This window comes from Pleurodeles waltl, chromosome 9, assembly GCF_031143425.1.
Source record: "Pleurodeles waltl isolate 20211129_DDA chromosome 9, aPleWal1.hap1.20221129, whole genome shotgun sequence".
In the NCBI taxonomy this organism is placed as follows: Eukaryota; Metazoa; Chordata; class Amphibia; order Caudata; family Salamandridae; genus Pleurodeles; species Pleurodeles waltl.
In genome coordinates, this window is record NC_090448.1 from 705,217,730 (window position 1) to 705,235,277 (window position 17,548).

The 17,548-nt window shown below is 45.5% G+C and overlaps 1 protein-coding gene across 1 annotated transcript in view; it reads right to left on the bottom strand.

Moving 5' to 3' along the window:
* Nucleotides 1–17,548, bottom strand: part of LOC138259734 (solute carrier family 22 member 6-A-like) — a 596,554-nt gene that overhangs the window by 293,252 nt on the left and 285,754 nt on the right. The window lies entirely within an intron of this gene.

Consider the following 17,548-nt stretch of genomic DNA (forward strand, 5'->3'; position numbering starts at 1 on the left):
ACTGAGAGGGATCTCCCTTCAATCTATGAAAGCGAAAGGAAGGGATTTCCCAATTAGCTATAGAGGCTAATCTCAAAACCTTACTTCACACCGTGGAGTCACAATCTGTACCGCTTGAAATGGGTCCTTCATTTGCAAGAGCACTGTCACACATTCATAGAGACTTGAACAGAACATGCCTTTCCAACTGAAGGCTTTCAAGCATTCAGGCATGGTCACAGATGGAAAAGAATGAAAGCCTCAGAATCAGCAGAATCAATCTGACTGTCATGTTCTGAATATGCTGGAGTCTACTGAAAATAATGTTGATATTTCCAGATATAGAGAGTTTCAATAAGCCAGCTGAGCTCATCGGACTATCTGAACCACCAAGAAGAACATATAGGATGTTTTGTAGGATTTAAAAAAAGAAGAAAACTGATGAATGTGCCCTAATTTGTCTAAGAGATCAAACATGAATCACACACCAAAAGAAAAACCTGATTCTTTCCACAATGGTAGCCAGGAAGGACCAATTTCCCAAGATGCAGGCACAAATGGTCCAGATTGTTGCCAGTAGGCATGCCTTATTCAGTTTCAGGGTATTCCTATGGCAAAAAATGATCTGACAGTACAATACAGTTACGAAAGCAGCTCACCGAGAGTGCCACTCTTATATATGGAGGTATTTATAGAAGAAGAACATATACAAACCACTGTCCATTGAAAAAAAGACAACTGAAAGATTGTTCAACACAAAGAGTAACTACCAACCATTAACAAAATGGAACATCCCATATGGGAAACTTCTAAGTACTAAGAGAAATGATTCAACAGTAGGTAAAAAATATATAAGCAGCAATGTTTTGAAAATTCAGTCAATTTGAATATCGCAAAAAATACTGAATGACAAAAAAGTGGATAATGAATTAGCTTGCCCTCGCCATGCACTGCTAATTACCTCACATATTACATCCCTCATGACATGTTCTATAACATTGTTGTGAACATCACTGCAACATCTGAGATTACCTCATTGTTGACAACACTGTTCATGGTGGGGATGTGAGTTCTAGTTACTGTAGAATACTAGTTGTTGTTACTTAAGATAACTATAACTGGTGAATTTTAGAAGTGTGTTGGTATTTATATGTATATGTATATAATTCAGCAGTTATAGTTAGAGTTATTTCAAGTAACTATAACTCACAGTCTAAGGTAACTATAACTCCTCCATGCACAGATTGTCTTCAATAATTTGGCTTCTAATGTTTCATTGATATTTTTATTGACATTAGGAAAGATGTCATGAGTGCTGTAATATCTGGGGTAATTAGCAGTGCATGGGGAGAGCGTGAGTTATAGGGCCTGATAACGAGTTAGGCAATCCAGGGACCGCCACGGCGAAGATGGCAGTCCAACAGCTGCTGTGTTGGCGGTCCAAATGCCGTATTACGATACATACAGTTACACCGACAAATGACTGCCGCGGTCCCACCCACAATGCCAGCAAATGTAGACCACCTCGTTGGTAAGATAAGCCAATGCATCTATTGGATGGTGGGCCGCCAGTTCAACTGCCATCCCATTCACGATGTTGCTTTCCACTGACATGACTGTGGCGGTCCAACCACCACACTTGAGCAGGCGGAAATGGAGGGATACAAGGCCAAAAGTCACCTGCAGGCAGAGTGACACTGCACTGCCACACTCTACAAAATGTGATATGTGTTAAAATTCCAGTCTCAGGGATAGTGATGTGTACATAACAGTGTGTCAGGCAATATCACAACTACATATTGAAGTGGCACATTGTCCACATGCCATGGCCTGTCGTGACAGACCCTATACATCTTCATGGATATGTCATTGAACCCAAACACACCTTTCCTGCAAAATCCTTGTCATAGACTCACACATATCACCCATATTGCAAGAGAATGTAAGGTAAATGGGATGCAGAATGATTTGAGTGACAAACATCCAAAGCACACAATGCAAACAGTCCCTGCAGAATAGGAATGGCCGCATCAGGGGGACCCCAGGAAGGCTGCTACCCTGGGACACATTTCACTTTGCACATGCCTCAAAAACACCTTTTTCACAGGAACTGTGGCCTTTTGAATATCAGGGACAATCAATAGCATAACCAAGTGTCATGCTCATGTGGCAAATGTGTCAGTGAAAGTCATGAAAGCATATGCACCAGTAACAGCGTGGGTCACACTTTTAGATCAAGTAGGTGTAAGGTGCACGGATGAAAATGGACACATCCATTCAAATTTATAGGAAGATAGCTTAAATGACGACCCTCCATTTATGGACAAACAAACCTTTAGCTTGCACACATTAAACAAATGTCCAGTTTACATCAGGGGGATAAATGTAACCCAATAGATGTTGACATTGGCTAAGCCAATAAGAAATACTTACCATATGAAACAACAATTGGATTGCATCCCAAACATCCATCCATCGAACATTCCCCTTGTCCTGGGTGACTCCAGCACTGGTTTCAAAGTCAGATCTTACCAACCACATCAAATGGCTCATCAATCACGGTGAAATAGACACAACTGTAGTCATACATCACACATTATACATGAACATCAAAAAGGTAGAAAAGTAATGGCAGGACAAATGTGTAGCAAAGAAAACAACTGAACTTTATATACAACACTCCAAAAATGGAGTAAAGGCCAATGGCCATTTCTTAATAAAAAAAGGTGTGCTGAGCACACTTCTATTCCCCACAACTTGCCTCAAAAATCACTGCCACAGAAACCTGCACAGGAAAGGGCATCTAGTGGGCATTCCAGGCACCTCAATGATCACCCCTGGGTGGGGTGAGGTCGGGTTTTGGTTGGGTGGATTTGGTCATGGGAGGAGTGGGCTTTACTTTGGGATGGGTCAGCCTCTTTTTGGGTTTGAGTGGGGTATGGCTGGGTCTGGGGGGGCAGGTGTCAAAGAGGAGGGCTTGAATGTGGAAGGGATGGGTTGGGGTATGGGTGGGGTCCTTTTTTCTTTCGGACGGTGGGTTTCACAGGGATAAGGGCAAGTGAAACAAGAAACTTTCTTTGGGAAAATGGGGAGGGTGTATGTTGGTCCGGGCCCATTTTACTGGGCCATTTTCCAAACTTTTTGCCTTCCTCCTCCTATTTTGTCTGGTCCTGTTTTTGCTGATGTTATGACTCTGGTCACTTTATCACTGTTGATCAGTGCTAAAGTGCATGTGCTCTTCCTTGTAAACCTGGTATGATTGGCTTGCACCTGATTGGCACATTAAATTTATCTGTAAGTTCCTTGTATAGTGGCATCCCTACACCGAGGGCCTGTAAATTAAATGCTACCAATGGCCTACAGTGCTGCTTGCACCACCCACAGAAGTAGCTTTTCAAACCTGTCTCAGGCCTGCTTGTGCAAGGCCTGGGTGCACAGCTTACTGCCACAGGGACTTGGCATCTATATTTACTTGCCAGACCTAGAACTCCCCTTTCACTACATGTAGGTCCTAGCTAGCCCTATGGGCAGGGTGCTACGTATGTAAAAGGCAGGACGTGCCTAGTTGTGTGGCCTGTCCTGGTGGTGACAAACAGCCTATTTGGTTTCTCACTGCTGTGAGTGCTGCCTTCTTGTAGGATTCCATTGGAAATGCCCTACCTTTTATCTGGGTGGTATTGTCTGATCTATGAGGGGTAGCTTATGATGTTTGGTATGGTTGTAACAGTAGTGGAGAAATGCTGCTTACTGGTGAAGATGGATTTTTTATTACCATTATAGAAATGCCACTTTTAGAAAGTGAGCATTTCTCTGTGTTTATGACTCTGGTGTTTTGTAACTTGACTCCAGTCCACGTCTGGGGCAGAGTGACAGCTAGGCTTTGTGCATACTTTTCAGACAGCCTGTACACAGGGAGGGTGGAGGTGTCACAAGGGTGCATCCACATATTGAATGGTTTTCCTGGGCTGAGAGAAGGAGAGGCAGGGCACACCTGCATTTCTAAAGGCTGTACCCTGGTCTTACACAAAGGGCTCGTTTACCCCCACATATGTCTAGAGCCTGTGCTGGAGGAAAGAGGGAACACTCCTAGAACGAGTTGAGACTGGTTGGAACCTCTTCTCCCCCCTTTGTAACCATGTGCAAAATGAGTATGAGTACAGGGGGGTCTTCCACATGTTTTTCAAAGCACTTGCGGAACTGGGACCAAACCTCTGCCAGAGAGGCTACTGGACAGCGCAAAGGACTCATCTGGACTGCTCTTCTGTTAGTTGCACTGCTGCCTGGTGTCTGCTGGATGGCACAAAAGATTCAGCAGGATTGCTTTTCTGCTTGTTGACCTGCCTGCCAGTTACTCTTTGATTTGGGGTCCCCTGGGCACGGCTAGACTGCCACGAGAAATTGCCCCTACCTGCCTTTAGGGTGCTGGCCTCTTTTAGCTGCTGCCTACTGCACCCTGTGTGCCCCCACCAGCATACCCTAGGGGCTGGGTGCTGGGGCCCCTGCCTCCTTCCCCTACTGGCATCTAAGCGTGAGGAAAGCGATTCGTCTTCTTTTTGGATCTCCTCTGAGCCAACGCGTGTAAAGCACTGCATGGGCCTCCGAACCCGAGTGCTGGTTGCGCGCTTAGTGCCGTGTTGGAGTGTCCCTACCTCCCCCCCAGAGAAGCCGGGGAGCCAGCATGACTCCCCTGTTCCCGCTGGGCTCCCTCTCCAAGGTTGTGGCTTGCGGGCAGGGTGGTGTCCTCTCCCCCCCTCCCCACAGAGCTATGTTTCCCCTACGAGACGGGCCAGCGCACATGATCACCATGTTAGGTGATTAACTTCTTTCCGGATTGCCCGGTGAGGAATGTTCCAGTATCATACATGCCTCATCGGAATGTCTGATTTAGTATGTATTCATGATGATATTTGGGTACCCCAAATGTAACTTTATTTTGCATAATACACTGTCAGCACTAATGACAACCTGACTACTACTACTTATGTTGTAGGACATCCAGTAACCTATGTGTTTTTATTATGACTACTGTTGGTTTTCACAGAGTACTAGTACCTGAGTAATGTTCTGACAACTGATACATGATGTGTTTGGTCTAATGATGTTTTGCGCAATACAGTTTATGTAACTTGGTGTTGTGTTTTCTTTGTGGTGTATTGTGTGTGATGTCAAACGCTTTACACTTTGTCTCTGGGATAAGTCTGATTGCTTGTGCCAAGCTACCAAGGGGGTGAGCAGGGGTTATCCTGGGTGTGTAACCCCCTTGCCCTGACTAGAGTGGGTAGGTTCTGCCTGGCTTAGGTGCATACCCAAGACAACCAGAAACCCCATTTCTAACATTGGTGATCAGTTGTGAGGATAGGACTTGCGCTTGAACAATACCATTGTGATTCATTTTTGCACCACAAACTGCACTGAGACCATTACATGTTCACATTTTTTTTTGATTCTTCTGTTCTCTCAAAACCAGTCATTTTGATGTATCACTTATGTTTCAGATTCTTGCACTTGGGACTCTTGTTGTTTTACACCTGTGTTTGTTCTCATCAAAATGGAATCTACCTTTGACCGAGACAAATTTTTGCTCTACAATCTAGGGGCGTTAAAGAGATTCTTCAGGGAGAGGGGCATACCTGTAAATGGGGAATCCACTATAAGGGAACTCCAGAGAGCCCTGTTTAAATTTGATGAAGCACCCTGCCTAACAACGGTAACAGAGGACCAAGGAGGTGATGGTTCTGAGGGTGACCCTGAAGACGACCATGAGATTACTGAGGACTCTGAGTGGGAGGGTCCCCAGTCCACACCCTAGGGGAACAGTGACCCCAGAGAGTTTGACATAGAGGGAGAAGATGACTGTCAAGGGACGCCAGTAGAGAGAGAGGACCCCATAGATAGGGTTTCCCTTTCTGGGTCCTTTCCTAGGAGCAGTGTCACCTCCCATTCCCTGTTGCCTGAGGCGCTCAGAGATAGGCAGGAAGACGGGACCCTGAAGCTACAGCTAGCCCAGCTGGCTGTAGAAGAGAGAAAGGCTGATGTAGAGAAGGCCTTAGTCCAGGAGAGGATGGCAGAGGCTAAAAGGGCCTTTACCAGGTAAAGATTCACCCTTGAGCGCAGTTTGACAAATCTGGACTTACCAGTGCTGCACGTGGAGTCCAGTGGTGGCAGCATAATTGACTGTAGTGTCAGGAACAATCCTTACCTACTCACCGACCTGGTCCCTGGGTTCAAGAAGTGGGAAGACAGACGTCAGTGGCTGAGGGAGTATGAAGAAGCTCTGGTTGCGCACATGATCCCTGAGAAGGATTGGGGGACTGGCCTGGGTTGCTATATTCCCGAGGAGGTGAGGGATGCTGGCCCTAGAAGGGAGTGACAGGCAGGAGTATCCTCTCATTAAAGAGGCCCTGATAAAAAGGTATGATTTCTCCCCTGAATACTACAGGTTGAGAGTTAGAGACAGCAGGAAGTGGTCTCACCATTCGTGGGAGGATTTTGTGGAGGATTGTTGCAAGGCACTCGAAGGATGAGTGAAGGGGACCACAGCAAACATTTTTGAAGGGCTGTTCAATCAGATTATTAGAGAGCACATGTTCCGTGGTTTTTTTCCAGGGCTATGCCAACACCTGTTGCAGAGTATGTTCTCTGACCCCAGGGAACTTGCAAAGGAGGCTGACCTCTGGCTGAATGCTAGGGGAGCTGGTAGGGCACTGGGGAGTGACCCAAAAGGGAAAGGCTCAAGTTCCCCCTAACATAGGGCGAGGGAGGTTCAGAGTAACCCTGACAGGTCCCATAGTGGGGAGGGTGCAGGTTCTAGATGGTCCTATGCCCTGCCGCAGACCCGGGAGAGTATCCAGAGGGGGCCCCGGGGAGGGAACTTAGTCTATACTGGGAAGTCATCCACTGAAGGGGATAGGGGTTGGGAGTTTGAGGAAGTGCTTGTTTCAGCTGTGGATTTGGGTGTTGTTGGGGCTGGTGTGTGTGTCTGAAGTATGTTTGTATTTTGTTGATATCAGTTGTGTTTGTGAGTGTGGGCATTTGCGTCTCTTGGTGGGCTGGGACGTGGATGTGATGAGTAAGGTGGGAGTGGTGGATGTGTCTGTGTGGGTGGGGGTGGTGTCTGGAGTTATTGTGTGATTGGTGGCTGTGTCTGTGGGTAGTGGGGTCATGTCTGGGATATGGTGGATGTGGTGTCTGTGGGTATTGGGGTGGTGTCTTGGGATATGGTGGTTAGGGTGGCTGTGTCTGTGGGTGTTGGGGTGGTGTCTGGGGGTGAGATGGATGTGGTGGTGGTTGTGAGTGGGGTGAGTGACTGTTGATTGCTTCCATGCTTGTGTGTCTTGTGGTGTTTGTTTTTATGTGTGCTGCTTGTGGCTGTTGAAGTGTGTGCATGCATTTGTGTGAGTGTGCTTTGGACAGGTATGTGAATAGGATAATTGAATGGGGAAGTGGAATGTGGTGGGGGGAGGATTGAGGGGGGTGGAAGGCTGCCACGAGGAAGGTGGCCAGAGCCTGAAAAGGTCTCTATAGGGCAGACATAGCACTGTGAATGCCTTCCAGGTACACAGCTATCTGTTGAAGCTTGGTGCCCTGCACCTGGATGGCATTCAGAATAGCAGTCTGACCCACAGAGATGCTCCTCAGGAGGTCAATAGCCTCCTACTGCTATCCTCTTGGGAGAGCAGGCCTGGCCAAAAGGGTGGGGAGCATCAGGGAGGGTGGAGATGGAACTGGGGTGGTGGACAAGGATAGAACAGGTGTAGGTCCTGAGTGTTTTGCCACCATTAGGGAGTATCCACTGGAGGTCAACTCAGAAGAAGATGATGTAGAGCTGGTCTCCTCCATGGCACTCCGCCCTCACCCTCTGGGCCACTATGTCTCTCCGTGCCTGATGTTTTGCGACTGAAGGGACCGTGGGCAGCTTCTTCCCCACTGATGTTGGGCTTGTCTCCTCCGCTTGTCTGTGATGATGTTGAAATGACAAATAAAAGTAGGGTTAGTCCATGTGCCTGAACACACTTGAAAAACACCTTTGAAAATCAGATTCACAGACAACTTCAGTTGCATGAGTGAAGTTTGTCCCATCACAATACCCTTGGATCAAGTAGGTGACCTTGTTACCTTGAATGGCCTGACTCTTGTAGCACCTCTCACTAACCTGTTGGCATCATATATAATGGCAATGCCAAGGACATTCTCACAGATTCCACACAAGGTGCTGAAATCAGCAAATATTCATATACACAATACCATATCATGATGAAATGATGGGCAAATAATTTAGACATGTTGGAGGAAGAAGTAAGACGCACAGTAACCCGAAGAAGGTGACATGAACACACCCATGTCACACTAAAAACTCACCAATGGTAACTTCACAATATGTCCATTGTCTAAATAGCCTAATGGAAGTTGTGCTAATGTTGCCGTGCTACATAAAACATCGTGCACAGAACAGAATACTGGAGATCTGGTCAAAATGTCTGGGAGATTTCTCTACAAATATCCACAGCACAATAAATCAGCTAGGCCTAGGGAAATCACCTGTTTTTCGATTGGTAAAGCTGAGAACACCCTTCTAACATTGCATAACTAAAAGGAAAAAGTCCATTGAATGTTGTTGTGGCTCATGGATCTCCAATACCTGAAGAAGGCCTTTAACCTGTTTCTCAGTAGGATGCAAACACAGATTCCATTGGATTACTGAGTGTACACACCCACATATGATTCCAACATTTCTGCATGTCACTCCTTGATGCAAGTCAACATTCAGGTACTGAACCTTCAACAAATGACGTGCAAAGTACTTAGCCAAATGATTGAACATCAACGGCATGGAAATGCACATTGTGAGTAAGTATTGTAGGTCTACCTGTCATGCTTTTCATAGCTTTTGCAATTGTTCATGATAAATGACATGGAGTAATGGGTTAGGGTATGTGTGTCCCAGAAAACAATGTTGACACATTTCTGTCTGACATACCACATGAACTGTATACCCATCATATAACACTACTTCCAAAAGATTTTGGCATGCACACATATGTGATAGAATCGGATATCATCGAATGAAGACAGGTAGATTATGTATGAAACATTAGTGGAAATGATACTACAAAGTGCAAGGTACACATGCTAACAAATAGGCAAAAATACTGATACCAACAGTGATGTTACCCAAATCATTTAACTGTCCATTCACTACTTACTAGGGGAATGTATTGCCCAGTGACTACACACAAAGGACAATGTATGCTTTGTCATAAGTATGATGGCCAGCACCAAATAAGAGACAGAAGTGAGGTACCAGCACTCTTGACACAATGAAGGCAAGTGGCCTGTTAGGTACAGATGCCATTATACTCTCTTCAGCAGACACATGGCTGAGTACAGTGATCTATTACCTCATGTTGAATATATGGCTGACACACTGAAGACAAGGGGACTACAATTGGTTCAAATGACACCCAGAACATAAAACAACATGAAATGATTGACAACTGCACTCAGCCATGTGTCTGCCCAAGAGAATATATTGGCAGTGGACCTTACTCTATTGTGTCCCTGGTCACTAGGACAAGAGGCAAGGCACATCACCATGCACCAGCTACCAAACCTACACAAACAATAATTCATCTTGTGTATCTCACATTGGCCAGCTCAAATATTCATGGGGAGATGGCTGCCTCTAACATATCAACCTGACAATGCAACAGGTATGAATCTGCCCAGGACTCACCCCCTTATATCTGCTGTGCTCCCCTCAAAGGCCCATCACGTTCGGGGTAGGCCACCATCAGTATGTGGGCCCTCAGGGGGGTCAGGGCTCTGCGTGTGTCTCACCCACATTGGGAGGGCAGCCCCAGCTGGACCTCCGTGATCTTCCTGGCCCAGCACCTCAGGTCCTCCCACCTTTTTCAACAGTAGACACTCCACCAGCAATAGACCCTCAAGGTCCGCACATTCCGGTTGATGGTTCTCCAAATCCCTTGCTTCTGATGGGCATTGATCTGTATGGATGCAATAGACAAATGAAAAGGTCACAATTGCACTTTTCTAGAGTAACTGGTTGTTTAACACACAATTGGGAAACACATAGCACAAACATTTTGTAATTGCCAACACACAGCATGTGTAAAACACACATGGTGACAAGTACAGGGACATAAATACACACTTTTGGAGTCATCTGCTGACTATCCACAAACCTGTTCATGGCCTACACTGACTAAGCAATCCCACTGACACCATGTAGCCCAGGGCCAAGCAACATGTACTATGATGTGAGCCACTAGGAAACACAGCACACCATTGTGACCTTCTGAAGGGCAAACTATTTGTACATGACTGTACAGACAAATTTACAACCAGGCACATTGACTTGCTGCATATAGTCCATACAGGCAAGTACCATGGTACAGACTACAACGTAAGACTTAGGTGACAATAAAAGGGATGGCATGGGTGTCACTGAAAGCGTCTTTTCTGTGGATGTGTGAAAATGTGGTCTACATAATGGAATCTCATACCACGTCTGAGTGGATATGAGTGGTATGTTTGGTCTAATTGGTTGCATGTAACAAAGCTAGTGATTCACATGTTATGCTCTTTCCTGCATTAACTAACTATCTGTACTGTGGGTTTGTCACTTGTGCAAGAGGCCTGTACTGTACAAACATGACTTCTGGAAAGGTGACAACAGACGTATGGGAGTAGAGGGCCTGTCACCAGGCAATGACACATATTGACAATAAGGGTCAATGGAAATAAGTACCAGGTCAGGTGCTTACCTCAGTCCTCACTCCTAATGTAATCAATGTAAAAACATTCAGGCCAAATCTTGCTTCTGAAGACTCATTTTGGCCACATCCAAGGATCAGACGGTCTATAGGGAGTTGGCCCAGTGCTTCAGTTGTATAGCCACAGTTACTGTGCACCAGCCTGGGCTATGTCCTATACTGTGAAAGGGCGTTGACCAGCCTTGCTCTCTGCAGGCTGAACATACAGAACCTAAACTAACAGCACATTTCTATCACTTCCATGCATGGCAGTACATCCTGTGGCCACCCTATATGTGAGTTCAGGGTTGTGCAGCACTCTGAATGGCTCAGTAAGTTTTACATTGGTCCCAAACCACTGTTTGCCAAGGTCTGATCTGGACTGGGTGAATTGTGAGACTTTACACATTGCTAACAACATCCTCAACTGACTTCAACAGTATACATACACAGTTCATGCTGTAATGCAAATACATTTGCTGGGTTTCTTACCATCATCAGATCATCAGATGTATCATTGTTTGTCTGTAAAGTTTACTTGCATAGATATACAAATGCAACACAAGGAGGATCTGGGGCTTATCACACAATACAATGATTATTTGAAATACTCTGAGTACAGGGCACCACAATCCACAACCTGTACATCCTATGCATGGATCACAGATTGTGACAACAAGCACCCAAAGAACTCACTGGGACTTCGAGGCACATTTTAGCCTGAGAGGAAGGAAAGTATGATTTTGAACATAGTCAGATATGGGTGTGAGATAGTTACCTGTTCCTCCGGTGAGTCATAGTCCTGGACATACAGGGGAAGGACCTCTTCAACAAGTTGCTCCAGCTCCTCTGGAGAGATGGCAGGAGCCATTTCATCTGCTTGGCCTGGCATTATTGCTCCCAGAGGTGGCACACAGTGTAGTGCTTTGCTAGTCACAGATGCCATATAACCGCAGTGCACTGTACTCCACTGGTGACTGTATTTTTGGTGGTCGGAACACACATTACAACATCAAGGGGCACAAGAGGAGCAGATAGGTGTGTTATGTGCACATATGTGTTGTAGAAACATGTCTAGACAAGCATGGGGATCATAGCTTGACCTTGAGTAGTAGACAGTTTTGATGTGTATGGGGTGTAATGTTAGTAATGTTTTGTCACATGACTGTGGTTTTACTCATCAGATTATGTTGGTCTGGACACAGTGACTAATGCTCCAAGTCATTTTATTCCACCAATAGGTAACCTCAGAGAGGGAGGATGCGAGAACCTCCAGTCTACCGTCCATTTCCAGACCATGGAAGAACGTGACATAATAAAGCAGTTCTGCCTGAATAGCAAACAACCTGAGATCTATGTTGTCAGTTGGAGCCAGATCTCATGCCTCAAAATAGTAATCCATGTATACCTGCCATTGTGAGACTCATGGCAGTATTACAAATCCTGGCCACAGGGCTATTTCAATATACAATCGCTATATCTGGTGGTAAGTCACAACCTATGTTCAGTGGTGTTTCAAAAGATGTGCTGTCAGCAATGATGAAACACATTGACAGCTATATCAGGTTCCCCAGACGTGAGGATTTAGCCAATGTGAAGGTTGACTTCTATGTATTTGGTGGCCTCCCACATATTGTGGGAGCCATTGATGGCAAAAATCATGCATTGGCGCCACAGCATGCCAGTCAAGTTTATCACAAACTGAAGCACTTCTATTTGATCAGCAAGCAAGTTGTCTTCTTGTCAGATTTGTACATTTCAAACGTCTATGCCCGGTTCCCAGGCTCAGCCCATGATTCCTTTGTTATGCAGAACAGCACCATACCCCAGCTGATGTCACAACTGCAACTGGAGAGGCCCTGGCTTATTGGTATTGTTGTGACCTTGTTGTGCAATGTCAGGTGATACAATCAGGAAGTATGTGGCTCATTGTGGTACTTAGGTCACGTTACAAAACAGTAGACTCAGCACATCCCAACCGTCCTTGGTTGTTAACACAGCTGAAGAATGCCAGGGAAAGTTCTCTTCAATGAGGCCCATGGAAAAATACGGTGGCCAGTTGAGCGGGCTTTTGGGCTTCTAAAGGCCAGATTTTGCTGTCTGTACAAGACTGGGGGAGCCCTCCTCTACTCACCCACAGAAAGGTATGTCAAATCACTGTGGCATTCTGCATGCTCCATAACATCGCCCTGCGAAGGAACATCCTTTACATCCTTTACATCCAAGAGGAAGGGGAGCCTGGGTGCCACCGGGTGAGAATCTAGAAATGCCAAATGAAGATGATAGTGGTCAAGAGGATCTGACTTGCAACAAGAACTCATCAACAGCTTCTTCTCATGAGTGTAAGTATGCCATGAGATGTCATGACTTTGACTGTACTTTGAACTATTGTGATGATGTGAAGAGTATATTTGTTGGAAAAGTGGGAACGTGCAGCTGATGAGGAAGCTCCTGACACAATAACATTTTGGAGAGGTTGCTGTGTTTGTGTGAGATTTATAACGTGGACTGCTTTCTCCAGACGTATGCTATGTGAATTGTGTCATATGTATGGTTTCATAAATATACTCCTTGACTTTGCATTTGTTCAGGTACCTTCAGCATGAAATCTTCAGTGGGAAATATCCGATTTGTGATATTGGTAGGTATATGATGCTGTTCGGATATACAAAATGGACATGGATTGTTCCGGGGAGTGTAGGTTACAGACTTTGAGTGTACAAGACCCGTGCAAAGCCAGCTTGCACAGTCATTGAATGGAAGTGTTGAAGACTCCATTGGACTTGTTACTTGTCATGTGGTGACCCTGATGCATCATTTGTGGCATCATGTGGTCAGAAACTATGTCGTCCTACGCCACATTTTTGTTAGTTTCCTCTCACGCTGGCTAAACACTCTTTTTGTATGAACTATATGTAGCAGCTCTTGTGTTTCATCATTGTAAGCCAAAGTGCCTGTGGCACATCACTGACATTTGTGTGTGTCTTACAGCCAGATGCAGAAGCACTGGATTGTAATGACCCTGTGATTAGAAACTGTTGTACTGCCATGAGTCTTACATTATATGATATTGGATTCCTTTTGTGGGGTGGGCGATATGACTCCAGCTGATGACATCAAACAATTTAATGTTTGCCTATTCTACAGGACAATGTCTGATATATCCCTTCCTTCCATGGTCCGGAGGTCTGTACCTGTAAATTTGGTCATTGAACCAGTATGATCCAATAATGTATGATTTGCTATGTTCTAGACGTATTGACAGCCTATGAGCCGAACAATGTAATATATTTTCTTCTTTGACAAGACACTTGTATGCGTGTGTTTGTGTGGAATTGTTGTAATCCTGAGATGGACACTGCGTACATGCAACATATCCCTGCTTCAACAAGTAGCTTGTTTTTTAATTGTATGGTTCACATGTTCTTACATATTTACATTGCTAAATGTGAAATTTAAGACAGCAGACAATAAGTTGTGACTGGTGAACTTATTACAGTGTTAAGGGGGAAAACAAACTGGTGGCAAAAAGTAACACAAATTTAAAGTGAAGGGGTCAGTCATGGTACATGAAATCATAGGAGTAGATGCCACACCATCGGAAGTCTAAAGTCCACAGTACTCCTCCCATGAAATGGAAGGGGGCTTAGGATCAGTCTATGGAGTGAAGGTGTGACACACAAAGGAGGACAATAAGGATGAGGTTTCTTGCTGGCAGTGGTGGGTGTCTTGCCATCCGCACCTCCTGGATTTTTACATGGACGTCCCCGCTTGCGAGGGTGGGGGTTTCAACTGATGCAGAGGCAAAGGTATCTGAGGATGGGTGGTCCTCTGGCAGGGCCTCCCTTTATGTGTCTGCCACAGATGAACTTGGGCATGATGTAGTTGGCCCACACGAAGGGGTAGATGTTGGGGTAAAAGCCCTGCTCAGGTTTGTATGGATGTACTCAGCACCCCAGTTTGGGTGGCCATGTTAAAATTATTGTCCTCCATATGTTGGTTCATGTTCCTCTTTACCTGCTTGTTTTCCCGGAGTTTGGTTAGCACTGGCCCATCATGTCTTGGGACTCATGATAGACCACCAAGACTTGGCTGTTGGTATCCTGGTTGTGGGTGGCACAAGTAGTCTCACTCTGCTGGCCCACAGCATCCCTCCCATGGGCCCTACCCCCACAAGCCTGTGCCTTTGGCACAAGATGCATTCTCCAACTGGATCCTGTACCCTCAGTGTCAGGATTGTTGATATGCACCTCAGGATCCAGGACTGGGGGGCACAATATAGTAGTAACTATGCTAGGTACACCGGTTGGGGGGTATGTTGTTCTCTGTGAAACTGAAGCAACTTGGGTGGGAGGTTGCCGTCTGACCAGGCTGCCCAGATGGGCCAGGACCGTCATCCACATCCACATGTCCAGGAGTGTCATCATCACTGAGGATTTCATCCAGAGGTGGATTGGGAGTCTGCTCGGTGGACAATATCTGGCCAGGTGCTGTGCCACCTCGACCTTTTGGGAAATAGACTGCATTGATATTGATTGAAGTGCGTAAACTACATCCAAAGGTTTTGTGTCACTGTAAGTAGAGACCTTTGGCAATCTTAAGTAGTAGGTTTGATGATTGTGCTATATTATCATGGTATTGAAGTTGTTGGCATGACGTGTGTGAAGCTATTAGACTCAAGTAGCCCATTAGATGTGCTGATCAGCTGCACTTTAGATGTCGGAATTAACATGGCATCTTAGAAACAGTTTAGCCAACATAGTGGAGAGGAGGTGTGTATTTGAACATTCCAAGGCCTAGCTGTGTGAGATACAGGTGAACACACACCTTTGTTGTATATGGAGCTAGATCCATCATATAAGCAGTGCTGAGTCAATGTGTTAACTGCCACTACCAATCTGGTAAAGCAGTTTAAAGCCTTAGGAATACTTGATGTACAAACTTGGTAAGGTGTCATTATTGTCCTCAATAGTTTAATTTTGGGATACCAGGACAAGGGCAAGCTAGGTAGACAGACACATCTCTCTGTTGAGCATGATATGTAGATTGCTCACTCCCATGTGAGAGAATATCATTTGAGAGATGCCACACAGGTGTATTTAGAATTTGGTATTCAGAAAGGCTTGTTGGTTTGAGGTACAGAAGCAGGACCTCCAGGTAGCTGTAGTCATGTCACTTGCTGACTCCCCACACAACACAAATGCTAAACTCCAAGGGGAGGGTATTTCAATAGGGAGATGACACACAGGTGTATTTGGACAAGTGCAGTAAGGCCTGTTGTTTTGAGGTACAGAAACAGGGCCTCCAGGCAGTTGTAGTCTTATCACTTGATGACTCTCCACACTACACAAATGCTAAACTTCCTGGGGAGGCCACATCATTTGAGAGATGACACACAGGTTCATTTGGACAAATGTAGAAAGACTTGTTATTTTGAGGTACAGAAACAGGGCCTCCTGGTAGTTGTTGTCGCGCCACTCTCTGTACTTCCCAACCCTTGAAAAATGTTTAGTCGTACATATCTGTGTCCACACTGCAGTTAGATCGGACTGTACGTTTACATTTTGACACATACCATGGGTCCTGGGATGAACTTTTGATATTGAAATATTTACAGATCCCATTCCAACTGATGGCATGTAATGAAGATTCATACATGTGATGTTCTGTACAACAATGCATATTGACAAACCTACCTCACTGCAACTCGGGGTACTGCATGTTGGGAAAGTAGATGAACAACACAGTGGCAAAAGATGAGATGTGATCATACCTGACATTGAAGATTTGTGACAGTTTTTGGTTTGTAACTTACCAGATCCCAGTCCGTCAGCTATTCCTGTCAAGCCCTCAGGATGCAGGGTGGCCAAGACCTTCTCCTCCCAGGGAGAGTTGTACTGGGGCACTGGGAAGACCACCACCAGTCTTCAGGGACTCCATGTGTTGCTGGGATGACAAGAAATGCACATTCCCTCTCAGGTCGTTCCACCTCTTCCTAATGTTCTTTGTGCGTAGGGTGGTTCCTACAGCATTCACTCTGTCGACTATCCTTTGCACATTTCCATTTTCCTACTGAGAGGAGTATGCTGGACTTGTGCTCCAAACAATTGTGTCTCTACTCTTATGATTTCATCCACCATGACACTCAACACATAAGTGACATGGCAGTCAATTAAAGTGGGTGACAGGGACTTACTTAACAAACAAAAGTGATATAGGGAGTAAATGGACAAAAGTGCGTGAAAGGTGTTAAATGGGATGGTGATAAAAGGGGTGCCTAATCTATCAATGATAAGAAAAATTGGTGGTCTCTGGTCTCTTTCTTGCAGTGGAGAGGCAAAAGATTGTGGTTTGGGAAGGGGTGTGTTTTATAGTGGGATTTGGAGATGTGTCCACTGGGCCAATGTATGTCAGCTGCGTTGTGTTTTAATCCATTCATTGAGGCTGAATTCATTGCCGGCCGCTATTAGTAGCGGACAGGTATTCACATTAACTGCCAGTGACTCCGAACTGCAGCAAATTGTCACCTTTTACTCTACGGTATTCACCTCAACATCTGCAGTGACATCTGGGGACCTGGAATCACCTTGGAGTGCGCAATGAGGCGCGGACATAGGGGGAGGAGCCGGACCCCCTCATGTTACAAAGCATCATTACTTCAACGCGGCGTGGGACACACTGCTTGTTTTGCTGTCCCGTAGGGGACCTCGAATCACCTTGCAGTGAGCCAGGAGGCACGGACATAGGGGGAGGAGCCTGACCTCCTCACGCTACAAAGCACCATTACTCCAACGTGG